The 25,473-nt window shown below is 67.1% G+C and overlaps 9 non-coding genes across 9 annotated transcripts; all 9 read left to right on the top strand.

The window, feature by feature from the left end:
* Nucleotides 1–2,704: 2,704 nt before the first annotated feature.
* TRNAD-GUC (transfer RNA aspartic acid (anticodon GUC)) lies at nucleotides 2,705–2,776 on the top strand. Its single transcript has one exon. It is a non-coding gene; the product is annotated as a tRNA-Asp (tRNA).
* A 6,312-nt stretch (nucleotides 2,777–9,088) lies between these two features.
* TRNAD-GUC (transfer RNA aspartic acid (anticodon GUC)) lies at nucleotides 9,089–9,160 on the top strand. Its single transcript has one exon. It is a non-coding gene; the product is annotated as a tRNA-Asp (tRNA).
* A 778-nt stretch (nucleotides 9,161–9,938) lies between these two features.
* Nucleotides 9,939–10,010, top strand: TRNAG-UCC (transfer RNA glycine (anticodon UCC)). The gene has a single exon. It is a non-coding gene; the product is annotated as a tRNA-Gly (tRNA).
* Nucleotides 10,011–15,508: 5,498 nt separating this feature from the next.
* Nucleotides 15,509–15,580, top strand: TRNAD-GUC (transfer RNA aspartic acid (anticodon GUC)). Its single transcript has one exon. It is a non-coding gene; the product is annotated as a tRNA-Asp (tRNA).
* Nucleotides 15,581–16,362: 782 nt separating this feature from the next.
* Nucleotides 16,363–16,434, top strand: TRNAG-UCC (transfer RNA glycine (anticodon UCC)). Its single transcript has one exon. It is a non-coding gene; the product is annotated as a tRNA-Gly (tRNA).
* A 257-nt stretch (nucleotides 16,435–16,691) lies between these two features.
* On the top strand, nucleotides 16,692–16,763 carry TRNAE-CUC (transfer RNA glutamic acid (anticodon CUC)). The gene has a single exon. It is a non-coding gene; the product is annotated as a tRNA-Glu (tRNA).
* A 5,170-nt stretch (nucleotides 16,764–21,933) lies between these two features.
* TRNAD-GUC (transfer RNA aspartic acid (anticodon GUC)) lies at nucleotides 21,934–22,005 on the top strand. Its single transcript has one exon. It is a non-coding gene; the product is annotated as a tRNA-Asp (tRNA).
* Nucleotides 22,006–22,783: 778 nt separating this feature from the next.
* On the top strand, nucleotides 22,784–22,855 carry TRNAG-UCC (transfer RNA glycine (anticodon UCC)). Its single transcript has one exon. It is a non-coding gene; the product is annotated as a tRNA-Gly (tRNA).
* A 257-nt stretch (nucleotides 22,856–23,112) lies between these two features.
* Nucleotides 23,113–23,184, top strand: TRNAE-CUC (transfer RNA glutamic acid (anticodon CUC)). Its single transcript has one exon. It is a non-coding gene; the product is annotated as a tRNA-Glu (tRNA).
* Nucleotides 23,185–25,473: the final 2,289 nt, after the last annotated feature.

Below are 25,473 nucleotides of genomic sequence, written 5' to 3'. Positions count from 1 at the left end.
AGGGGAGGGGAGGGCAGGGGAGGGAGAAAATATGAGGAAAGGGCAGGCAAGGGGTAGCACACACTCAACTGGCTGGAGTAGCGTGTGAGGCGGGTGCTTGGGATGGATGGGCGTCGGGCGTGGGGGCGGGTGGGCCTTGGGCAGACTCCGTGCAGGTTGAAATAGCCTCCCCCACCCCTCTCCTCCTTCAGCCCTCCACTCACGTGTGAACAAATGACCCCACAGACCGTCCACCCAAAGTCAGGCGAGGGGACCCAGGCACTATGGCAATGGGCAGATTGAAGAAGAGGTGGTGGCTAGGTGTGGCAGAGTGCCTCTGCAATAGGGACTGTCCTTGGTCTGTGGTGGGAGAGGGACCGTGATCAGCATGTAGCCCAAAGGACCGAATCTCTCTGTGGAGTTTGAGTGCGTGCGTGGGCCTTCCTGGGAAGGATGGGGTCGTTTTTTGCAGTGTGAGCAGGATTGCGCCGCGGAGATGGGAAGGGTGTCGAGCCCTGATGGGCCGCTGCTTCAGAGTGTTTTAGCATGCTGTCTGGGACTGAAGGGAAACGTGAGGTGAAGGTTGTGTGGGATCCTGAAGACCAGAAAGGAAACGGGGAGGCTGGGCAGAAAGAAGGGTGGTTGGAGGTGGGGCGCGGCAGGGATGGCGGCGGGTGGAGCGTGCTGGCGAGGGGTGCGCTGGTAGGGCCTTTGGGTCCTTGGTCTCTGCAGAGGCGGGCGTCGTGGGCAGCGGGCAGCTGGCAGCGGGCAGCGGCAGCCAAGAGAAGGGGGTAAGCGAGACTGGGTGTGGGCTTGTCAGAGCTGAGCAGAGCTGAGGTCAGAGCAGCCCTCCGTGAGCCTTTGATGTGGCAGGACCAAAAGGGGACCGTGGGCTGCATGGGCCGGGAATCGAACCCGGGCCTCCCGCGTGGCAGGCGAGAATTCTACCACTGAACCACCCATGCGCTGCTACCTCCTCGACAGTCTGCCAGCTGCAGCCTGTGGGCCTGCCTCCTCCCGGCCGCCCCGCTGCCACTGGTGGAGGAGCGCCAGACACTGCTCACTGCCCGACTGGCCTACCGGGCGAGTTCTTGGGCGCGGGTGCGAGTGGTGGTGGGAGCGGGAGCGGAGCTGGCAGTGGGAGGGAGAGTGGGCGCGACATGGCGTGGGGACGTGGCGTTGGGACCCCCACTCCCCTTGAGTAGCAGTGCAGGCGACAGCCAGTGGTGCGCCGGGGTACAGGCGGCCCTGGAGCTTGGAGCCCAGGCATGCGCAGGGTCCCGACCTAGCGAGACCGAAGGGCAGTCTTGTGGCAGGCAGACGTTGGGAGGACGCCCAGAGTCGCAAGAAGACGGGTCCCGTGCGCGCGCGCTGCCGCTCGCCGGCTCGCTGGCGGAGCCCAAGCAGCGCGGCCAAGGTTCCCGCGGCGGTCCCAGCAGTGACCCCCCCGCCCCCAACAGCGACCGACCCACTTCGCTGGGGGCCGGGAGGGGGAGGGAACGGGTGGTGGCCGCGCCGATGCCCCTGTGCCCGTCGCTTCCCGAGGCGGCACGTCGGCAGAAGAAAGGCCCCAGCCCGCGCGTGAGCCGGGCGAGTGAGGTCCGGCCCACGCGCGCACTGGGGCTGTGCGATCCCGTGGGATCGGGTGGCGAGCGCTGCGGGGCCGAGCGCTCTGCGTGGACCCTTGCTAAGGATCCCCGGCTGAGGCTCCCCGGCTGAAGGTGGCGTGTGGCGCCCGCGGGGGTGGGGGTGGGGCTGGGGTCCTGGAGGGGCCTGTGGTTGTCCAAGCCAGAGGATTGAAGGTGTGCGGGAGCTGCAGTAGGAGCACATCTGTCAGCGCTGTGCAGATGGGGCGGCGAGACCCGCCCGTGGCCGGCGCTGGCGGCTGGAGAGGCGCAAGGAGCGCCAGTGGCCTGCCGGCCCGGAGAGGGGTGTGTGTGCGGCGGGTGGGTCCAGGCTGTTTGTTGTTGCCAAAAAGGCTGCTGTGTCAGGAGTGGGATTCGAACCCACGCCTCCAGGGGAGACTGCGACCTGAACGCAGCGCCTTAGACCGCTCGGCCATCCTGACGGCTCGCCCCAAGCGCCCACGGCCGCCTGGCTCGGCCAGGGGGCCCACACGGGTGCCGCTCCTGGGCGGCCCGAGTGGCGGCACCAAGGAAGCTGGGCTGGGGCGCCAGCACTGGAGCTGAGCCAGAACGTGGCCAGCGGAGCAGGCGACGTGCTTGAGCCCGGGCCCAGCGCCTCCAGGTGCGCTGCCTTTGGGTTGACGGGCTGCTGGGGCCCGCCCCCGACGCCGCATCCTGCACCGAGGCACTCTCCTCGCTCAGCTGGGCTTGCGCTCCAAACTGGTCCTCCTCCTCTGGCTGCCACCTGTGGCCTGCGCGCGGGAGTGGGGGCCGCCGGGCCTCTCTGCCGGAGCGACGGGCGGGCGGGCGCGCGCGCTGGCACTGGCGCTCGCCCTGGAGGCCCCAGGCAGCGGGTTGAGGCGGGCGCCAGTCGGCACGAGAGGCTGTGTCTCGCGGCGAGCGTCGCAAGCGGGTCGGGCTGGTGCGGGGCGAGGTGCGGGTTGAGGACTCTGCGCGGCGAGCCAGTGGGCCAAGGGGGAGGAGCAGTGTTGGGCGTGGGGGCGCAGCGACGGCGTCTGGGTGGGCGTCGGCGGTGGCGGTGGCGGTGGCGGTGGCGGTGGCGGCCGGAGAGAGGTCTGGCACCCAGACGGCAGCCGCCGTCCTCGTTAGTATAGTGGTGAGTATCCCCGCCTGTCACGCGGGAGACCGGGGTTCGATTCCCCGACGGGGAGGCACAGTCCCTTTTTTTGGGACTCTGCCACGGCCACCCACCAGCCCACCCGGTCCCCGCTCTCAGGCAGGCCCAGTGGCCGGCGCCCGCCAGCCGTTCTTGCCAAGCCGCCCGCCTGGCCTGCCCACCCTCCGGCCGCAGCTCCCCTGCCCTTCTTCCTGGTGCCCAGTCGCGCGCCCGCCCGCCACAGCAGCCTTCTTTCTCTGGCGTCCGAAGCGCCTGGCCAGCGGCCCGTCCCAAAGCTGTGTCTGCCTCCATCCGGCTCAGGCTGGCCGCGGGCCTCGCAGGGAGTCCCACACGCAGGTGCCAGGGCAGGTAGGGGGATCCCCCTGGTGGGCATCACCCTCCTGCTGCTCCTGAGTGCCGCCTGTGCCCTGGCTGAGGCCCGCGGAACTGGCGCGAGCCGACGCCGAAGGCAGGGAGGGCCTTGGAGAAACCCGGCGCTCCAAGTCGGGGTGTCGGGCGCCTCGGGTGCGGGGGTGCGCGGGGCTGCGGCGTCGGGGCAGCGAGAGCCCGGTCGGGCGCCCCCAGCGGCCGCGGCCGGGGCCGGGGCCGGGGCCGGGGCCGGGCGCGCGCTAGGTCCGCGAGAGCGAGCAGCGGGGCTTGGCTGGCCCGAGCGGCCGCTGCGGGTGGCACGGCGCCTGGCGTCCAGGAAGGACAGGGCTGCGCCGGGCGGCGGCTGCCGAGGCGCGAGCGGCGGTAGCGACGGCGGTAGTAGCAGCTGCCGCTGGCGGCGGGGAGCCTGCTGGCCGTGGTGTTGGTGGAGCCCGGGCTGTGCCGCGTTGGTGGTATAGTGGTGAGCATAGCTGCCTTCCAAGCAGTTGACCCGGGTTCGATTCCCGGCCAACGCAGTAGGTCGACCTTTTGCGGGGAAGCCCAGGGGCCTCCGTGCCAGGTGTGAGTGCGTTGCGTGTGGGAGCAGCTTGGGTCTGTGGCTCTGCCCGCGCCAGTTGCGTGGGAAGGCGGCGGGCGCGCAGTGTTTTGGGGGAGCTGCCTCCAAGTCGGAGAGGGCACCGTGCTCTCGTGGCGGGGAGGCCGCTGGCCAGGGCGCCCATGGGTGCGCGGGCTCCGAGTGCAGGTGGCATGGACGGGACAGGCGCTCCCACGCTCCCTGGTGGTCTAGTGGTTAGGATTCGGCGCTCTCACCGCCGCGGCCCGGGTTCGATTCCCGGTCAGGGAAGCTTTTCTTCTGCCTGGCGCTGCCCCCACACACACTTGCCACTCGCTCAACCTACCACTCTTTTACTCTCGCCAACGCTGGCTACCTTGAGCCACTTCACGGGCCCTGCCGCCGGCAAGGCCACGCACGTGCGCACCTGCTACGGTCCCCGGCCCCGGTGCCTATGCTCTCAGGATCCGCCCGCTCAGCCCTCAACACCACGCGCCAGGCTGACCTCCCTGCGCGTTCCCTCGACGATCACTGCCAGCGCTTGCGCCAGCAGGACAACGCTAGCGAGGGAGAAAGATTCAGGAGCCCAAGGTGGCCCACCTGGGACGCGTGGACGCCGGCAGTTGGGAGGAAGGATGGTGGAAGGCTGGGGAGGGTGTGAGTGAGTGAGTGAGTGAGTGAGTGAGTGAGTGAGTGAGTGAGTTAGCTTTTGAGCGCTTGGGGGTGTGGGTGGGGAAGTGTTGGCTGCTGCGGTGGCAGCGGTGGTGGTGGTGGTGGTGGTGGCGGGAGGTTTTGGGATTTGGGGACAAAAGAAGGATGATGGGGAATTTGATCCGTGAGTGGCAGACAGGGTGTATGTAGGTCGCGATTGTGGGGCGTGCAAGGAGAGGAAGCAGGTGTCTGGGGACACTGGTCTACAGGTGGCTTGGGGAGGGGTGTCAGGGAGCCGGGGACTGTTGGGTGGGAGAGGGTGCCAGCACTCACCTTTCCTCATCATTCTCACCACATCCCCTGAGCACTGCCCACACAGCTGTCCACCTAGAGAGAACGTTGCCCAGAGCACCCTTCTTGCCCTCCTCCAGACTGTCCCTCGGCCTTACTCAGCGGAAGGACGACGTGTTTCTCCCATTCCTGTCTAACTGGGGATCCTGGCACGAGTCCGAACACACTGCCACCGTGCGGTCCCAACGCCTGTAGCCAGCTCTGTAGAGACAGTCTCATGGTTGCTCCAAGGTGGTTTCCTTTGGCAATCCCATTTCCCGAAGGGGGTTGGGGCCGTGATGGGGCGGAGGGGGCTGAGGGGGGGGAAGGGTTTAGGGGGGGTTGGGGCGGCGATCTCACCCACAGACCTACCTCTGTGTCTCTGTTGTCCCATCTGTGTCTACTTGTGTGAAAATACACCTGAGGTCCAAGGGATCCCTACAGCCTTTTGCGAGTGCAGAACCCTGCGGTCTGACAGACAGGGTAGCATGCTGGGGCAAGCTTCACAGCGGGCAAAGCTCCTGCCGAACCACGCGTTTCCTGCTGCCTGACTGGCTCATTGACGTCACACACGTCTCCAAAGTGCATCCTCCCCTGAGGGTGGGCATGGGGATCAGAGCCCAGGGCACCGGGGCTTTGCATGGCCATTCCCCGGGTTCAGAGACAGAGGTTTTGGAAGGCCAGTGCGGTGGAGTGGATTCTGAGAGCCCGCGGCCCCTGGAATGGGAGAGCGGCCCTGCACCTCACGGGGTTTCCTGGGCAGGAGGGCTCTCTCGGGAGGCGGGCAGGGCTCAGATCCTGAGAAGCACACACACACACACACACACACACACACACACATTGAAGGGCGTGCAGACTCGCCTTGGGGTGCGGGCGGCCTGGTGGCGGTGGGGCACACAAGCGCACCATCTGCCCTGCAGTCAGTGCCCTCCATCGTCTTGGTGGGACCAGAGGGTGCCAGTGGGTGGGGGTGCTGTTCTGTCGTGCTCTTGGCTTGTGCCATGGGCTTGTGACAAGGGCCAGGAGGGCAAGGGTGCTGGTTGAGTGCTGGGGGGTGGGGAGTGGGGTGAGAGAAGGAGACCAGGGAGGCACAGCAGCCGCGAAGACAGCAAGGGCTAACAGAATTGTTCTTGCGCACCACTGGCACACTGGCTCTGTGGAGGCCGTGGGTTCATCGGGGCACGGTGGGGTAGGGGTGGGGAGGATTGCAGAGAGGGTGTCGGAGGGGTGGGGGCGAGGAGAGCATCTAGAAACGCATGGGTGGCCGGGCTCGGTATTTATTTGAGAGAGGTGCGAGTTAGCCGGTCACAGGCTGCAAAGTAGATGGCAAACCTGTCGGCTTAAGGTGGGCCCTCAAGACTAAGCCTCGAGAAAGGACCACAGCCCGGTCGTGTCTCTCCTGTGCCTTTCTGTCCCACTCCCCAGTCCCACATACTCTCTGGTACCTCTCAAACAGCCCCAAATCCCCCCCACCCCGCACCCCCACCGCCGCCCTACTTAGACTACTCCCACCACTACCAACCCCAGTCAAGCTGGCAACCAGGGCGTGTCACTGGGCAAGTAGCTCAGGTGAACCAGTGGGGGGCAGATGGAGGGCAAGGGAGCCCAAGGGGCATCAAGAATGAGAGTGAGATTCAGTGAGCTAGAGAGGCGCGGGAGCAAAGGCAGAAACAGTGGCGGAGATTGATGGGATGGGAAGGGAAGGGAAGGGGAGGAGAGGGGAGGGGAGGGGAGGGGAGGGCAGGGGAGGGAGAAAATATGAGGAAAGGGCAGGCAAGGGGTAGCACACACTCAACTGGCTGGAGTAGCGTGTGAGGCGGGTGCTTGGGATGGATGGGCGTCGGGCGTGGGGGCGGGTGGGCCTTGGGCAGACTCCGTGCAGGTTGAAATAGCCTCCCCCACCCCTCTCCTCCTTCAGCCCTCCACTCACGTGTGAACAAATGACCCCACAGACCGTCCACCCAAAGTCAGGCGAGGGGACCCAGGCACTATGGCAATGGGCAGATTGAAGAAGAGGTGGTGGCTAGGTGTGGCAGAGTGCCTCTGCAATAGGGACTGTCCTTGGTCTGTGGTGGGAGAGGGACCGTGATCAGCATGTAGCCCAAAGGACCGAATCTCTCTGTGGAGTTTGAGTGCGTGCGTGGGCCTTCCTGGGAAGGATGGGGTCGTTTTTTGCAGTGTGAGCAGGATTGCGCCGCGGAGATGGGAAGGGTGTCGAGCCCTGATGGGCCGCTGCTTCAGAGTGTTTTAGCATGCTGTCTGGGACTGAAGGGAAACGTGAGGTGAAGGTTGTGTGGGATCCTGAAGACCAGAAAGGAAACGGGGAGGCTGGGCAGAAAGAAGGGTGGTTGGAGGTGGGGCGCGGCAGGGATGGCGGCGGGTGGAGCGTGCTGGCGAGGGGTGCGCTGGTAGGGCCTTTGGGTCCTTGGTCTCTGCAGAGGCGGGCGTCGTGGGCAGCGGGCAGCTGGCAGCGGGCAGCGGCAGCCAAGAGAAGGGGGTAAGCGAGACTGGGTGTGGGCTTGTCAGAGCTGAGCAGAGCTGAGGTCAGAGCAGCCCTCCGTGAGCCTTTGATGTGGCAGGACCAAAAGGGGACCGTGGGCTGCATGGGCCGGGAATCGAACCCGGGCCTCCCGCGTGGCAGGCGAGAATTCTACCACTGAACCACCCATGCGCTGCTACCTCCTCGACAGTCTGCCAGCTGCAGCCTGTGGGCCTGCCTCCTCCCGGCCGCCCCGCTGCCACTGGTGGAGGAGCGCCAGACACTGCTCACTGCCCGACTGGCCTACCGGGCGAGTTCTTGGGCGCGGGTGCGAGTGGTGGTGGGAGCGGGAGCGGAGCTGGCAGTGGGAGGGAGAGTGGGCGCGACATGGCGTGGGGACGTGGCGTTGGGACCCCCACTCCCCTTGAGTAGCAGTGCAGGCGACAGCCAGTGGTGCGCCGGGGTACAGGCGGCCCTGGAGCTTGGAGCCCAGGCATGCGCAGGGTCCCGACCTAGCGAGACCGAAGGGCAGTCTTGTGGCAGGCAGACGTTGGGAGGACGCCCAGAGTCGCAAGAAGACGGGTCCCGTGCGCGCGCGCGCGCGCGCGCGCTGCCGCTCGCCGGCTCGCTGGCGGAGCCCAAGCAGCGCGGCCAAGGTTCCCGCGGCGGTCCCAGCAGTGACCCCCCCGCCCCCAACAGCGACCGACCCACTTCGCTGGGGGCCGGGAGGGGGAGGGAACGGGTGGTGGCCGCGCCGATGCCCCTGTGCCCGTCGCTTCCCGAGGCGGCACGTCGGCAGAAGAAAGGCCCCAGCCCGCGCGTGAGCCGGGCGAGTGAGGTCCGGCCCACGCGCGCACTGGGGCTGTGCGATCCCGTGGGATCGGGTGGCGAGCGCTGCGGGGCCGAGCGCTCTGCGTGGACCCTTGCTAAGGATCCCCGGCTGAGGCTCCCCGGCTGAAGGTGGCGTGTGGCGCCCGCGGGGGTGGGGGTGGGGCTGGGGTCCTGGAGGGGCCTGTGGTTGTCCAAGCCAGAGGATTGAAGGTGTGCGGGAGCTGCAGTAGGAGCACATCTGTCAGCGCTGTGCAGATGGGGCGGCGAGACCCGCCCGTGGCCGGCGCTGGCGGCTGGAGAGGCGCAAGGAGCGCCAGTGGCCTGCCGGCCCGGAGAGGGGTGTGTGTGCGGCGGGTGGGTCCAGGCTGTTTGTTGTTGCCAAAAAGGCTGCTGTGTCAGGAGTGGGATTCGAACCCACGCCTCCAGGGGAGACTGCGACCTGAACGCAGCGCCTTAGACCGCTCGGCCATCCTGACGGCTCGCCCCAAGCGCCCACGGCCGCCTGGCTCGGCCAGGGGGCCCACACGGGTGCCGCTCCTGGGCGGCCCGAGTGGCGGCACCAAGGAAGCTGGGCTGGGGCGCCAGCACTGGAGCTGAGCCAGAACGTGGCCAGCGGAGCAGGCGACGTGCTTGAGCCCGGGCCCAGCGCCTCCAGGTGCGCTGCCTTTGGGTTGACGGGCTGCTGGGGCCCGCCCCCGACGCCGCATCCTGCACCGAGGCACTCTCCTCGCTCAGCTGGGCTTGCGCTCCAAACTGGTCCTCCTCCTCTGGCTGCCACCTGTGGCCTGCGCGCGGGAGTGGGGGCCGCCGGGCCTCTCTGCCGGAGCGACGGGCGGGCGGGCGCGCGCGCTGGCACTGGCGCTCGCCCTGGAGGCCCCAGGCAGCGGGTTGAGGCGGGCGCCAGTCGGCACGAGAGGCTGTGTCTCGCGGCGAGCGTCGCAAGCGGGTCGGGCTGGTGCGGGGCGAGGTGCGGGTTGAGGACTCTGCGCGGCGAGCCAGTGGGCCAAGGGGGAGGAGCAGTGTTGGGCGTGGGGGCGCAGCGACGGCGTCTGGGTGGGCGTCGGCGGTGGCGGTGGCGGTGGCGGTGGCGGTGGCGGCCGGAGAGAGGTCTGGCACCCAGACGGCAGCCGCCGTCCTCGTTAGTATAGTGGTGAGTATCCCCGCCTGTCACGCGGGAGACCGGGGTTCGATTCCCCGACGGGGAGGCACAGTCCCTTTTTTTGGGACTCTGCCACGGCCACCCACCAGCCCACCCGGTCCCCGCTCTCAGGCAGGCCCAGTGGCCGGCGCCCGCCAGCCGTTCTTGCCAAGCCGCCCGCCTGGCCTGCCCACCCTCCGGCCGCAGCTCCCCTGCCCTTCTTCCTGGTGCCCAGTCGCGCGCCCGCCCGCCACAGCAGCCTTCTTTCTCTGGCGTCCGAAGCGCCTGGCCAGCGGCCCGTCCCAAAGCTGTGTCTGCCTCCATCCGGCTCAGGCTGGCCGCGGGCCTCGCAGGGAGTCCCACACGCAGGTGCCAGGGCAGGTAGGGGGATCCCCCTGGTGGGCATCACCCTCCTGCTGCTCCTGAGTGCCGCCTGTGCCCTGGCTGAGGCCCGCGGAACTGGCGCGAGCCGACGCCGAAGGCAGGGAGGGCCTTGGAGAAACCCGGCGCTCCAAGTCGGGGTGTCGGGCGCCTCGGGTGCGGGGGTGCGCGGGGCTGCGGCGTCGGGGCAGCGAGAGCCCGGTCGGGCGCCCCCAGCGGCCGCGGCCGGGGCCGGGGCCGGGGCCGGGGCCGGGCGCGCGCTAGGTCCGCGAGAGCGAGCAGCGGGGCTTGGCTGGCCCGAGCGGCCGCTGCGGGTGGCACGGCGCCTGGCGTCCAGGAAGGACAGGGCTGCGCCGGGCGGCGGCTGCCGAGGCGCGAGCGGCGGTAGCGACGGCGGTAGTAGCAGCTGCCGCTGGCGGCGGGGAGCCTGCTGGCCGTGGTGTTGGTGGAGCCCGGGCTGTGCCGCGTTGGTGGTATAGTGGTGAGCATAGCTGCCTTCCAAGCAGTTGACCCGGGTTCGATTCCCGGCCAACGCAGTAGGTCGACCTTTTGCGGGGAAGCCCAGGGGCCTCCGTGCCAGGTGTGAGTGCGTTGCATGTGGGAGCAGCTTGGGTCTGTGGCTTTGCCCGCGCCAGTTGCGTGGGAAGGCGGCGGGCGCGCAGTGTTTTGGGGGAGCTGCCTCCAAGTCGGAGAGGGCACCGTGCTCTCGTGGCGGGGAGGCCGCTGGCCAGGGCGCCCATGGGTGCGCGGGCTCCGAGTGCAGGTGGCATGGACGGGACAGGCGCTCCCACGCTCCCTGGTGGTCTAGTGGTTAGGATTCGGCGCTCTCACCGCCGCGGCCCGGGTTCGATTCCCGGTCAGGGAAGCTTTTCTTCTGCCTGGCGCTGCCCCCACACACACTTGCCACTCGCTCAACCTACCACTCTTTTACTCTCGCCAACGCTGGCTACCTTGAGCCACTTCACGGGCCCTGCCGCCGGCAAGGCCACGCACGTGCGCACCTGCTACGGTCCCCGGCCCCGGTGCCTATGCTCTCAGGATCTGCCCGCTCAGCCCTCAACACCACGCGCCAGGCTGACCTCCCTGCGCGTTCCCTCGACGATCACTGCCAGCGCTTGCGCCAGCAGGACAACGCTAGCGAGGGAGAAAGATTCAGGAGCCCAAGGTGGCCCACCTGGGACGCGTGGACGCCGCCAGTTGGGAGGAAGGATGGTGGAAGGCTGGGGAGGGTGTGAGTGAGTGAGTGAGTGAGTGAGTGAGTGAGTTAGCTTTTGAGCGCTTGGGGGTGTGGGTGGGGAAGTGTTGGCTGCTGCGGTGGCAGCGGTGGTGGTGGTGGTGGTGGTGGTGGTGGTGGTGGTGGTGGTGGTGGTGGTGGTGGTGGTGGTGGTGGTGGTGGTGGTGGTGGGAGGTTTTGGGATTTGGGGACAAAAGAAGGATGATGGGGAATTTGATCCGTGAGTGGCAGACAGGGTGTATGTAGGTCGCGATTGTGGGGCGTGCAAGGAGAGGAAGCAGGTGTCTGGGGACACTGGTCTACAGGTGGCTTGGGGAGGGGTGTCAGGGAGCCGGGGACTGTTGGGTGGGAGAGGGTGCCAGCACTCACCTTTCCTCATCATTCTCACCACATCCCCTGAGCACTGCCCACACAGCTGTCCACCTAGAGAGAACGTTGCCCAGAGCACCCTTCTTGCCCTCCTCCAGACTGTCCCTCGGCCTTACTCAGCGGAAGGACGACGTGTTTCTCCCATTCCTGTCTAACTGGGGATCCTGGCACGAGTCCGAACACACTGCCACCGTGCGGTCCCAACGCCTGTAGCCAGCTCTGTAGAGACAGTCTCATGGTTGCTCCAAGGTGGTTTCCTTTGGCAATCCCATTTCCCGAAGGGGGTTGGGGCCGTGATGGGGCGGAGGGGGCTGAGGGGGGGGAAGGGTTTAGGGGGGGTTGGGGCGGCGATCTCACCCACAGACCTACCTCTGTGTCTCTGTTGTCCCATCTGTGTCTACTTGTGTGAAAATACACCTGAGGTCCAAGGGATCCCTACAGCCTTTTGCGAGTGCAGAACCCTGCGGTCTGACAGACAGGGTAGCATGCTGGGGCAAGCTTCACAGCGGGCAAAGCTCCTGCCGAACCACGCGTTTCCTGCTGCCTGACTGGCTCATTGACGTCACACACGTCTCCAAAGTGCATCCTCCCCTGAGGGTGGGCATGGGGATCAGAGCCCAGGGCACCGGGGCTTTGCATGGCCATTCCCCGGGTTCAGAGACAGAGGTTTTGGAAGGCCAGTGCGGTGGAGTGGATTCTGAGAGCCCGCGGCCCCTGGAATGGGAGAGCGGCCCTGCACCTCACGGGGTTTCCTGGGCAGGAGGGCTCTCTCGGGAGGCGGGCAGGGCTCAGATCCTGAGAAGCACACACACACACACACACACACACACACACACACACATTGAAGGGCGTGCAGACTCGCCTTGGGGTGCGGGCGGCCTGGTGGCGGTGGGGCACACAAGCGCACCATCTGCCCTGCAGTCAGTGCCCTCCATCGTCTTGGTGGGACCAGAGGGTGCCAGTGGGTGGGGGTGCTGTTCTGTCGTGCTCTTGGCTTGTGCCATGGGCTTGTGACAAGGGCCAGGAGGGCAAGGGTGCTGGTTGAGTGCTGGGGGGTGGGGAGTGGGGTGAGAGAAGGAGACCAGGGAGGCACAGCAGCCGCGAAGACAGCAAGGGCTAACAGAATTGTTCTTGCGCACCACTGGCACACTGGCTCTGTGGAGGCCGTGGGTTCATCGGGGCACGGTGGGGTAGGGGTGGGGAGGATTGCAGAGAGGGTGTCGGAGGGGTGGGGGCGAGGAGAGCATCTAGAAACGCATGGGTGGCCGGGCTCGGTATTTATTTGAGAGAGGTGCGAGTTAGCCGGTCACAGGCTGCAAAGTAGATGGCAAACCTGTCGGCTTAAGGTGGGCCCTCAAGACTAAGCCTCGAGAAAGGACCACAGCCCGGTCGTGTCTCTCCTGTGCCTTTCTGTCCCACTCCCCAGTCCCACATACTCTCTGGTACCTCTCAAACAGCCCCAAATCCCCCCCACCCCGCACCCCCACCGCCGCCCTACTTAGACTACTCCCACCACTACCAACCCCAGTCAAGCTGGCAACCAGGGCGTGTCACTGGGCAAGTAGCTCAGGTGAACCAGTGGGGGGCAGATGGAGGGCAAGGGAGCCCAAGGGGCATCAAGAATGAGAGTGAGATTCAGTGAGCTAGAGAGGCGCGGGAGCAAAGGCAGAAACAGTGGCGGAGATTGATGGGATGGGAAGGGAAGGGAAGGGGAGGAGAGGGGAGGGGAGGGGAGGGGAGGGCAGGGGAGGGAGAAAATATGAGGAAAGGGCAGGCAAGGGGTAGCACACACTCAACTGGCTGGAGTAGCGTGTGAGGCGGGTGCTTGGGATGGATGGGCGTCGGGCGTGGGGGCGGGTGGGCCTTGGGCAGACTCCGTGCAGGTTGAAATAGCCTCCCCCACCCCTCTCCTCCTTCAGCCCTCCACTCACGTGTGAACAAATGACCCCACAGACCGTCCACCCAAAGTCAGGCGAGGGGACCCAGGCACTATGGCAATGGGCAGATTGAAGAAGAGGTGGTGGCTAGGTGTGGCAGAGTGCCTCTGCAATAGGGACTGTCCTTGGTCTGTGGTGGGAGAGGGACCGTGATCAGCATGTAGCCCAAAGGACCGAATCTCTCTGTGGAGTTTGAGTGCGTGCGTGGGCCTTCCTGGGAAGGATGGGGTCGTTTTTTGCAGTGTGAGCAGGATTGCGCCGCGGAGATGGGAAGGGTGTCGAGCCCTGAAGGGCCGCTGCTTCAGAGTGTTTTAGCATGCTGTCTGGGACTGAAGGGAAACGTGAGGTGAAGGTTGTGTGGGATCCTGAAGACCAGAAAGGAAACGGGGAGGCTGGGCAGAAAGAAGGGTGGTTGGAGGTGGGGCGCGGCAGGGATGGCGGCGGGTGGAGCGTGCTGGCGAGGGGTGCGCTGGTAGGGCCTTTGGGTCCTTGGTCTCTGCAGAGGCGGGCGTCGTGGGCAGCGGGCAGCGGGCAGCGGCAGCCAAGAGAAGGGGGTAAGCGAGACTGGGTGTGGGCTTGTCAGAGCTGAGCAGAGCTGAGGTCAGAGCAGCCCTCCGTGAGCCTTTGATGTGGCAGGACCAAAAGGGGACCGTGGGCTGCATGGGCCGGGAATCGAACCCGGGCCTCCCGCGTGGCAGGCGAGAATTCTACCACTGAACCACCCATGCGCTGCTACCTCCTCGACAGTCTGCCAGCTGCAGCCTGTGGGCCTGCCTCCTCCCGGCCGCCCCGCTGCCACTGGTGGAGGAGCGCCAGACACTGCTCACTGCCCGACTGGCCTACCGGGCGAGTTCTTGGGCGCGGGTGCGAGTGGTGGTGGGAGCGGGAGCGGAGCTGGCAGTGGGAGGGAGAGTGGGCGCGACATGGCGTGGGGACGTGGCGTTGGGACCCCCACTCCCCTTGAGTAGCAGTGCAGGCGACAGCCAGTGGTGCGCCGGGGTACAGGCGGCCCTGGAGCTTGGAGCCCAGGCATGCGCAGGGTCCCGACCTAGCGAGACCGAAGGGCAGTCTTGTGGCAGGCAGACGTTGGGAGGACGCCCAGAGTCGCAAGAAGACGGGTCCCGTGCGCGCGCGCTGCCGCTCGCCGGCTCGCTGGCGGAGCCCAAGCAGCGCGGCCAAGGTTCCCGCGGCGGTCCCAGCAGTGACCCCCCCGCCCCCAACAGCGACCGACCCACTTCGCTGGGGGCCGGGAGGGGGAGGGAACGGGTGGTGGCCGCGCCGATGCCCCTGTGCCCGTCGCTTCCCGAGGCGGCACGTCGGCAGAAGAAAGGCCCCAGCCCGCGCGTGAGCCGGGCGAGTGAGGTCCGGCCCACGCGCGCACTGGGGCTGTGCGATCCCGTGGGATCGGGTGGCGAGCGCTGCGGGGCCGAGCGCTCTGCGTGGACCCTTGCTAAGGATCCCCGGCTGAGGCTCCCCGGCTGAAGGTGGCGTGTGGCGCCCGCGGGGGTGGGGGTGGGGCTGGGGTCCTGGAGGGGCCTGTGGTTGTCCAAGCCAGAGGATTGAAGGTGTGCGGGAGCTGCAGTAGGAGCACATCTGTCAGCGCTGTGCAGATGGGGCGGCGAGACCCGCCCGTGGCCGGCGCTGGCGGCTGGAGAGGCGCAAGGAGCGCCAGTGGCCTGCCGGCCCGGAGAGGGGTGTGTGTGCGGCGGGTGGGTCCAGGCTGTTTGTTGTTGCCAAAAAGGCTGCTGTGTCAGGAGTGGGATTCGAACCCACGCCTCCAGGGGAGACTGCGACCTGAACGCAGCGCCTTAGACCGCTCGGCCATCCTGACGGCTCGCCCCAAGCGCCCACGGCCGCCTGGCTCGGCCAGGGGGCCCACACGGGTGCCGCTCCTGGGCGGCCCGAGTGGCGGCACCAAGGAAGCTGGGCTGGGGCGCCAGCACTGGAGCTGAGCCAGAACGTGGCCAGCGGAGCAGGCGACGTGCTTGAGCCCGGGCCCAGCGCCTCCAGGTGCGCTGCCTTTGGGTTGACGGGCTGCTGGGGCCCGCCCCCGACGCCGCATCCTGCACCGAGGCACTCTCCTCGCTCAGCTGGGCTTGCGCTCCAAACTGGTCCTCCTCCTCTGGCTGCCACCTGTGGCCTGCGCGCGGGAGTGGGGGCCGCCGGGCCTCTCTGCCGGAGCGACGGGCGGGCGGGCGCGCGCGCTGGCACTGGCGCTCGCCCTGGAGGCCCCAGGCAGCGGGTTGAGGCGGGCGCCAGTCGGCACGAGAGGCTGTGTCTCGCGGCGAGCGTCGCAAGCGGGTCGGGCTGGTGCGGGGCGAGGTGCGGGTTGAGGACTCTGCGCGGCGAGCCAGTGGGCCAAGGGAGAGGAGCAGTGTTGGGCGTGGGGGCGCAGCGACGGCGTCTGGGTGGGCGTCGGCGGTGGCGGTGGCGGTGGCGGTGGCGGTGGCGGTGGCGGCCGGAGAGAGGTCTGGCACCCAGACGGCAGCCGCCGTCCTCGTTAGTATAGTGGTGAGTATCCCCGCCTGTCACGCGGGAGACCGGGGTTCGATTCCCCGACGGGGAGGCACAGTCCCTTTTTTTGGGACTCTGCCACGGCCACCCACCAGCCCACCCGGTCCCCGCTCTCAGGCAGGCCCAGTGGCCGGCGCCCGCCAGCCGTTCTTGCCAAGCCGCCCGCCTGGCCTGCCCACCCTCCGGCCGCAGCTCCCCTGCCCTTCTTCCTGGTGCCCAGTCGCGCGCCCGCCCGCCCGCCACAGCAGCCTTCTTTCTCTGGCGTCCGAAGCGCCTGGCCAGCGGCCCGTCCCAAAGCTGTGTCTGCCTCCATCCGGCTCAGGCTGGCCGCGGGCCTCGCAGGGAGTCCCACACGCAGGTGCCAGGGCAGGTAGGGGGATCCCCCTGGTGGGCATCACCCTCCTGCTGCTCCTGAGTGCCGCCTGTGCCCTGGCTGAGGCCCGCGGAACTGGCGCGAGCCGACGCCGAAGGCAGGGAGGGCCTTGGAGAAACCCGGCGCTCCAAGTCGGGGTGTCGGGCGCCTCGGGTGCGGGGGTGCGCGGGGCTGCGGCGTCGGGGCAGCGAGAGCCCGGTCGGGCGCCCCCAGCGGCCGCGGCCGGGGCCGGGGCCGGGGCCGGGGCCGGGCGCGCGCTAGGTCCGCGAGAGCGAGCAGCGGGGCTTGGCTGGCCCGAGCGGCCGCTGCGGGTGGCACGGCGCCTGGCGTCCAGGAAGGACAGGGCTGCGCCGGGCGGCGGCTGCCGAGGCGCGAGCGGCGGTAGCGACGGCGGTAGTAGCAGCTGCCGCTGGCGGCGGGGAGCCTGCTGGCCGTGGTGTTGGTGGAGCCCGGGCTGTGCCGCGTTGGTGGTATAGTGGTGAGCATAGCTGCCTTCCAAGCAGTTGACCCGGGTTCGATTCCCGGCCAACGCAGTAGGTCGACCTTTTGCGGGGAAGCCCAGGGGCCTCCGTGCCAGGTGTGAGTGCGTTGCATGTGGGAGCAGCTTGGGTCTGTGGCTTTGCCCGCGCCAGTTGCGTGGGAAGGCGGCGGGCGCGCAGTGTTTTGGGGGAGCTGCCTCCAAGTCGGAGAGGGCACCGTGCTCTCGTGGCGGGGAGGCCGCTGGCCAGGGCGCCCATGGGTGCGCGGGCTCCGAGTGCAGGTGGCATGGACGGGACAGGCGCTCCCACGCTCCCTGGTGGTCTAGTGGTTAGGATTCGGCGCTCTCACCGCCGCGGCCCGGGTTCGATTCCCGGTCAGGGAAGCTTTTCTTCTGCCTGGCGCTGCCCCCACACACACTTGCCACTCGCTCAACCTACCACTCTTTTACTCTCGCCAACGCTGGCTACCTTGAGCCACTTCACGGGCCCTGCCTCCGGCAAGGCCACGCACGTGCGCACCTGCTACGGTCCCCGGCCCCGGTGCCTATGCTCTCAGGATCTGCCCGCTCAGCCCTCAACACCACGCGCCAGGCTGACCTCCCTGCGCGTTCCCTCGACGATCACTGCCAGCGCTTGCGCCAGCAGGACAACGCTAGCGAGGGAGAAAGATTCAGGAGCCCAAGGTGGCCCACCTGGGACGCGTGGACGCCGCCAGTTGGGGGAGGAAGGATGGTGGAAGGCTGGGGAGGGTGTGAGTGAGTGAGTGAGTGAGTGAGTGAGTGAGTGAGTTAGCTTTTGAGCGCTTGGGGGTGTGGGTGGGGAAGTGTTGGCTGCTGCGGTGGCAGCGGTGGTGGTGGTGGTGGTGGTGGTGGTGGTGGTGGTGGTGGTGGTGGTGGTGGTGGTGGTGGTGGTGGTGGTGGCGGGAGGTTTTGGGATTTGGGGACAAAAGAAGGATGATGGGGAATTTGATCCGTGAGTGGCAGACAGGGTGTATGTAGGTCGCGATTGTGGGGCGTGCAAGGAGAGGAAGCAGGTGTCTGGGGACACTGGTCTACAGGTGGCTTGGGGAGGGGTGTCAGGGAGCCGGGGACTGTTGGGTGGGAGAGGGTGCCAGCACTCACCTTTCCTCATCATTCTCACCACATCCCCTGAGCACTGCCCACACAGCTGTCCACCTAGAGAGAACGTTGCCCAGAGCACCCTTCTTGCCCTCCTCCAGACTGTCCCTCGGCCTTACTCAGCGGAAGGACGACGTGTTTCTCCCATTCCTGTCTAACTGGGGATCCTGGCACGAGTCCGAACACACTGCCACCGTGCGGTCCCAACGCCTGTAGCCAGCTCTGTAGAGACAGTCTCATGGTTGCTCCAAGGTGGTTTCCTTTGGCAATCCCATTTCCCGAAGGGGGTTGGGGCCGTGATGGGGCGGAGGGGGCTGAGGGGGGGGAAGGGTTTAGGGGGGGTTGGGGCGGCGATCTCACCCACAGACCTACCTCTGTGTCTCTGTTGTCCCATCTGTGTCTACTTGTGTGAAAATACACCTGAGGTCCAAGGGATCCCTACAGCCTTTTGCGAGTGCAGAACCCTGCGGTCTGACAGACAGGGTAGCATGCTGGGGCAAGCTTCACAGCGGGCAAAGCTCCTGCCGAACCACGCGTTTCCTGCTGCCTGACTGGCTCATTGACGTCACACACGTCTCCAAAGTGCATCCTCCCCTGAGGGTGGGCATGGGGATCAGAGCCCAGGGCACCGGGGCTTTGCATGGCCATTCCCCGGGTTCAGAGACAGAGGTTTTGGAAGGCCAGTGCGGTGGAGTGGATTCTGAGAGCCCGCGGCCCCTGGAATGGGAGAGCGGCCCTGCACCTCACGGGGTTTCCTGGGCAGGAGGGCTCTCTCGGGAGGCGGGCAGGGCTCAGATCCTGAGAAGCACACACACACACACACACACACACACACACACACACATTGAAGGGCGTGCAGACTCGCCTTGGGGTGCGGGCGGCCTGGTGGCGGTGGGGCACACAAGCGCACCATCTGCCCTGCAGTCAGTGCCCTCCATCGTCTTGGTGGGACCAGAGGGTGCCAGTGGGTGGGGGTGCTGTTCTGTCGTGCTCTTGGCTTGTGCCATGGGCTTGTGACAAGGGCCAGGAGGGCAAGGGTGCTGGTTGAGTGCTGGGGGGTGGGGAGTGGGGTGAGAGAAGGAGACCAGGGAGGCACAGCAGCCGCGAAGACAGCAAGGGCTAACAGAATTGTTCTTGCGCACCACTGGCACACTGGCTCTGTGGAGGCCGTGGGTTCATCGGGGCACGGTGGGGTAGGGGTGGGGAGGATTGCAGAGAGGGTGTCGGAGGGGTGGGGGCGAGGAGAGCATCTAGAAACGCATGGGTGGCCGGGCTCGGTATTTATTTGAGAGAGGTGCGAGTTAGCCGGTCACAGGCTGCAAAGTAGATGGCAAACCTGTCGGCTTAAGGTGGGCCCTCAAGACTAAGCCTCGAGAAAGGACCACAGCCCGGTCGTGTCTCTCCTGTGCCTTTCTGTCCCACTCCCCAGTCCCACATACTCTCTGGTACCTCTCAAACAGCCCCAAATCCCCCCCACCCCGCACCCCCACCGCCGCCCTACTTAGACTACTCCCACCACTACCAACCCCAGTCAAGCTGGCAACCAGGGCGTGTCACTGGGCAAGTAGCTCAGGTGAACCAGTGGGGGGCAGATGGAGGGCAAGGGAGCCCAAGGGGCATCAAGAATGAGAGTGAGATTCAGTGAGCTAGAGAGGCGCGGGAGCAAAGGCAGAAACAGTGGCGGAGATTGATGGGATGGGAAGGGAAGGGAAGGGGAGGAGAGGGGAGGGGAGGGGAGGGGAGGGCAGGGGAGGGAGAAAATATGAGGAAAGGGCAGGCAAGGGGTAGCACACACTCAACTGGCTGGAGTAGCGTGTGAGGCGGGTGCTTGGGATGGATGGGCGTCGGGCGTGGGGGCGGGTGGGCCTTGGGCAGACTCCGTGCAGGTTGAAATAGCCTCCCCCACCCCTCTCCTCCTTCAGCCCTCCACTCACGTGTGAACAAATGACCCCACAGACCGTCCACCCAAAGTCAGGCGAGGGGACCCAGGCACTATGGCAATGGGCAGATTGAAGAAGAGGTGGTGGCTAGGTGTGGCAGAGTGCCTCTGCAATAGGGACTGTCCTTGGTCTGTGGTGGGAGAGGGACCGTGATCAGCATGTAGCCCAAAGGACCGAATCTCTCTGTGGAGTTTGAGTGCGTGCGTGGGCCTTCCTGGGAAGGATGGGGTCGTTTTTTGCAGTGTGAGCAGGATTGCGCCGCGGAGATGGGAAGGGTGTCGAGCCCTGAAGGGCCGCTGCTTCAGAGTGTTTTAGCATGCTGTCTGGGACTGAAGGGAAACGTGAGGTGAAGGTTGTGTGGGATCCTGAAGACCAGAAAGGAAACGGGGAGGCTGGGCAGAAAGAAGGGTGGTTGGAGGTGGGGCGCGGCAGGGATGGCGGCGGGTGGAGCGTGCTGGCGAGGGGTGCGCTGGTAGGGCCTTTGGGTCCTTGGTCTCTGCAGAGGCGGGCGTCGTGGGCAGCGGGCAGCGGGCAGCGGGCAGCGGCAGCCAAGAGAAGGGGGTAAGCGAGACTGGGTGTGGGCTTGTCAGAGCTGAGCAGAGCTGAGGTCAGAGCAGCCCTCCGTGAGCCTTTGATGTGGCAGGACCAAAAGGGGACCGTGGGCTGCATGGGCCGGGAATCGAACCCGGGCCTCCCGCGTGGCAGGCGAGAATTCTACCACTGAACCACCCATGCGCTGCTACCTCCTCGACAGTCTGCCAGCTGCAGCCTGTGGGCCTGCCTCCTCCCGGCCGCCCCGCTGCCACTGGTGGAGGAGCGCCAGACACTGCTCACTGCCCGACTGGCCTACCGGGCGAGTTCTTGGGCGCGGGTGCGAGTGGTGGTGGGAGCGGGAGCGGAGCTGGCAGTGGGAGGGAGAGTGGGCGCGACATGGCGTGGGGACGTGGCGTTGGGACCCCCACTCCCCTTGAGTAGCAGTGCAGGCGACAGCCAGTGGTGCGCCGGGGTACAGGCGGCCCTGGAGCTTGGAGCCCAGGCATGCGCAGGGTCCCGACCTAGCGAGACCGAAGGGCAGTCTTGTGGCAGGCAGACGTTGGGAGGACGCCCAGAGTCGCAAGAAGACGGGTCCCGTGCGCGCGCGCTGCCGCTCGCCGGCTCGCTGGCGGAGCCCAAGCAGCGCGGCCAAGGTTCCCGCGGCGGTCCCAGCAGTGACCCCCCCGCCCCCAACAGCGACCGACCCACTTCGCTGGGGGCCGGGAGGGGGAGGGAACGGGTGGTGGCCGCGCCGATGCCCCTGTGCCCGTCGCTTCCCGAGGCGGCACGTCGGCAGAAGAAAGGCCCCAGCCCGCGCGTGAGCCGGGCGAGTGAGGTCCGGCCCACGCGCGCACTGGGGCTGTGCGATCCCGTGGGATCGGGTGGCGAGCGCTGCGGGGCCGAGCGCTCTGCGTGGACCCTTGCTAAGGATCCCCGGCTGAGGCTCCCCGGCTGAAGGTGGCGTGTGGCGCCCGCGGGGGTGGGGGTGGGGCTGGGGTCCTGGAGGGGCCTGTGGTTGTCCAAGCCAGAGGATTGAAGGTGTGCGGGAGCTGCAGTAGGAGCACATCTGTCAGCGCTGTGCAGATGGGGCGGCGAGACCCGCCCGTGGCCGGCGCTGGCGGCTGGAGAGGCGCAAGGAGCGCCAGTGGCCTGCCGGCCCGGAGAGGGGTGTGTGTGCGGCGGGTGGGTCCAGGCTGTTTGTTGTTGCCAAAAAGGCTGCTGTGTCAGGAGTGGGATTCGAACCCACGCCTCCAGGGGAGACTGCGACCTGAACGCAGCGCCTTAGACCGCTCGGCCATCCTGACGGCTCGCCCCAAGCGCCCACGGCCGCCTGGCTCGGCCAGGGGGCCCACACGGGTGCCGCTCCTGGGCGGCCCGAGTGGCGGCACCAAGGAAGCTGGGCTGGGGCGCCAGCACTGGAGCTGAGCCAGAACGTGGCCAGCGGAGCAGGCGACGTGCTTGAGCCCGGGCCCAGCGCCTCCAGGTGCGCTGCCTTTGGGTTGACGGGCTGCTGGGGCCCGCCCCCGACGCCGCATCCTGCACCGAGGCACTCTCCTCGCTCAGCTGGGCTTGCGCTCCAAACTGGTCCTCCTCCTCTGGCTGCCACCTGTGGCCTGCGCGCGGGAGTGGGGGCCGCCGGGCCTCTCTGCCGGAGCGACGGGCGGGCGGGCGCGCGCGCTGGCACTGGCGCTCGCCCTGGAGGCCCCAGGCAGCGGGTTGAGGCGGGCGCCAGTCGGCACGAGAGGCTGTGTCTCGCGGCGAGCGTCGCAAGCGGGTCGGGCTGGTGCGGGGCGAGGTGCGGGTTGAGGACTCTGCGCGGCGAGCCAGTGGGCCAAGGGAGAGGAGCAGTGTTGGGCGTGGGGGCGCAGCGACGGCGTCTGGGTGGGCGTCGGCGGTGGCGGTGGCGGTGGCGGTGGCGGTGGCGGCCGGAGAGAGGTCTGGCACCCAGACGGCAGCCGCCGTCCTCGTTAGTATAGTGGTGAGTATCCCCGCCTGTCACGCGGGAGACCGGGGTTCGATTCCCCGACGGGGAGGCACAGTCCCTTTTTTTGGGACTCTGCCACGGCCACCCACCAGCCCACCCGGTCCCCGCTCTCAGGCAGGCCCAGTGGCCGGCGCCCGCCAGCCGTTCTTGCCAAGCCGCCCGCCTGGCCTGCCCACCCTCCGGCCGCAGCTCCCCTGCCCTTCTTCCTGGTGCCCAGTCGCGCGCCCGCCCGCCACAGCAGCCTTCTTTCTCTGGCGTCCGAAGCGCCTGGCCAGCGGCCCGTCCCAAAGCTGTGTCTGCCTCCATCCGGCTCAGGCTGGCCGCGGGCCTCGCAGGGAGTCCCACACGCAGGTGCCAGGGCAGGTAGGGGGATCCCCCTGGTGGGCATCACCCTCCTGCTGCTCCTGAGTGCCGCCTGTGCCCTGGCTGAGGCCCGCGGAACTGGCGCGAGCCGACGCCGAAGGCAGGGAGGGCCTTGGAGAAACCCGGCGCTCCAAGTCGGGGTGTCGGGCGCCTCGGGTGCGGGGGTGCGCGGGGCTGCGGCGTCGGGGCAGCGAGAGCCCGGTCGGGCGCCCCCAGCGGCCGCGGCCGGGGCCGGGGCCGGGGCCGGGGCCGGGCGCGCGCTAGGTCCGCGAGAGCGAGCAGCGGGGCTTGGCTGGCCCGAGCGGCCGCTGCGGGTGGCACGGCGCCTGGCGTCCAGGAAGGACAGGGCTGCGCCGGGCGGCGGCTGCCGAGGCGCGAGCGGCGGTAGCGACGGCGGTAGTAGCAGCTGCCGCTGGCGGCGGGGAGCCTGCTGGCCGTGGTGTTGGTGGAGCCCGGGCTGTGCCGCGTTGGTGGTATAGTGGTGAGCATAGCTGCCTTCCAAGCAGTTGACCCGGGTTCGATTCCCGGCCAACGCAGTAGGTCGACCTTTTGCGGGGAAGCCCAGGGGCCTCCGTGCCAGGTGTGAGTGCGTTGCATGTGGGAGCAGCTTGGGTCTGTGGCTTTGCCCGCGCCAGTTGCGTGGGAAGGCGGCGGGCGCGCAGTGTTTTGGGGGAGCTGCCTCCAAGTCGGAGAGGGCACCGTGCTCTCGTGGCGGGGAGGCCGCTGGCCAGGGCGCCCATGGGTGCGCGGGCTCCGAGTGCAGGTGGCATGGACGGGACAGGCGCTCCCACGCTCCCTGGTGGTCTAGTGGTTAGGATTCGGCGCTCTCACCGCCGCGGCCCGGGTTCGATTCCCGGTCAGGGAAGCTTTTCTTCTGCCTGGCGCTGCCCCCACACACACTTGCCACTCGCTCAACCTACCACTCTTTTACTCTCGCCAACGCTGGCTACCTTGAGCCACTTCACGGGCCCTGCCGCCGGCAAGGCCACGCACGTGCGCACCTGCTACGGTCCCCGGCCCCGGTGCCTATGCTCTCAGGATCTGCCCGCTCAGCCCTCAACACCACGCGCCAGGCTGACCTCCCTGCGCGTTCCCTCGACGATCACTGCCAGCGCTTGCGCCAGCAGGACAACGCTAGCGAGGGAGAAAGATTCAGGAGCCCAAGGTGGCCCACCTGGGACGCGTGGACGCCGCCAGTTGGGAGGAAGGATGGTGGAAGGCTGGGGAGGGTGTGAGTGAGTGAGTGAGTGAGTGAGTGAGTGAGTGAGTTAGCTTTTGAGCGCTTGGGGGTGTGGGTGGGGAAGTGTTGGCTGCTGCGGTGGCAGCGGTGGTGGTGGTGGTGGTGGTGGTGGTGGTGGTGGTGGTGGTGGTGGTGGTGGTGGTGGTGGTGGTGGTGGTGGCGGGAGGTTTTGGGATTTGGGGACAAAAGAAGGATGATGGGGAATTTGATCCGTGAGTGGCAGACAGGGTGTATGTAGGTCGCGATTGTGGGGCGTGCAAGGAGAGGAAGCAGGTGTCTGGGGACACTGGTCTACAGGTGGCTTGGGGAGGGGTGTCAGGGAGCCGGGGACTGTTGGGTGGGAGAGGGTGCCAGCACTCACCTTTCCTCATCATTCTCACCACATCCCCTGAGCACTGCCCACACAGCTGTCCACCTAGAGAGAACGTTGCCCAGAGCACCCTTCTTGCCCTCCTCCAGACTGTCCCTCGGCCTTACTCAGCGGAAGGACGACGTGTTTCTCCCATTCCTGTCTAACTGGGGATCCTGGCACGAGTCCGAACACACTGCCACCGTGCGGTCCCAACGCCTGTAGCCAGCTCTGTAGAGACAGTCTCATGGTTGCTCCAAGGTGGTTTCCTTTGGCAATCCCATTTCCCGAAGGGGGTTGGGGCCGTGATGGGGCGGAGGGGGCTGAGGGGGGGGAAGGGTTTAGGGGGGGTTGGGGCGGCGATCTCACCCACAGACCTACCTCTGTGTCTCTGTTGTCCCATCTGTGTCTACTTGTGTGAAAATACACCTGAGGTCCAAGGGATCCCTACAGCCTTTTGCGAGTGCAGAACCCTGCGGTCTGACAGACAGGGTAGCATGCTGGGGCAAGCTTCACAGCGGGCAAAGCTCCTGCCGAACCACGCGTTTCCTGCTGCCTGACTGGCTCATTGACGTCACACACGTCTCCAAAGTGCATCCTCCCCTGAGGGTGGGCATGGGGATCAGAGCCCAGGGCACCGGGGCTTTGCATGGCCATTCCCCGGGTTCAGAGACAGAGGTTTTGGAAGGCCAGTGCGGTGGAGTGGATTCTGAGAGCCCGCGGCCCCTGGAATGGGAGAGCGGCCCTGCACCTCACGGGGTTTCCTGGGCAGGAGGGCTCTCTCGGGAGGCGGGCAGGGCTCAGATCCTGAGAAGCACACACACACACACACACACACACACACACACACACATTGAAGGGCGTGCAGACTCGCCTTGGGGTGCGGGCGGCCTGGTGGCGGTGGGGCACACAAGCGCACCATCTGCCCTGCAGTCAGTGCCCTCCATCGTCTTGGTGGGACCAGAGGGTGCCAGTGGGTGGGGGTGCTGTTCTGTCGTGCTCTTGGCTTGTGCCATGGGCTTGTGACAAGGGCCAGGAGGGCAAGGGTGCTGGTTGAGTGCTGGGGGGTGGGGAGTGGGGTGAGAGAAGGAGACCAGGGAGGCACAGCAGCCGCGAAGACAGCAAGGGCTAACAGAATTGTTCTTGCGCACCACTGGCACACTGGCTCTGTGGAGGCCGTGGGTTCATCGGGGCACGGTGGGGTAGGGGTGGGGAGGATTGCAGAGAGGGTGTCGGAGGGGTGGGGGCGAGGAGAGCATCTAGAAACGCATGGGTGGCCGGGCTCGGTATTTATTTGAGAGAGGTGCGAGTTAGCCGGTCACAGGCTGCAAAGTAGATGGCAAACCTGTCGGCTTAAGGTGGGCCCTCAAGACTAAGCCTCGAGAAAGGACCACAGCCCGGTCGTGTCTCTCCTGTGCCTTTCTGTCCCACTCCCCAGTCCCACATACTCTCTGGTACCTCTCAAACAGCCCCAAATCCCCCCCACCCCGCACCCCCACCGCCGCCCTACTTAGACTACTCCCACCACTACCAACCCCAGTCAAGCTGGCAACCAGGGCGTGTCA

Source organism: Tenrec ecaudatus, chromosome 1 (assembly GCF_050624435.1).
Source record: "Tenrec ecaudatus isolate mTenEca1 chromosome 1, mTenEca1.hap1, whole genome shotgun sequence".
Lineage (NCBI taxonomy): Eukaryota > Metazoa > Chordata > Mammalia > Afrosoricida > Tenrecidae > Tenrec > Tenrec ecaudatus.
Note: the sequence above shows the minus strand (reverse complement) of the source record. Positions and strands in the feature narration are given on the sequence as shown.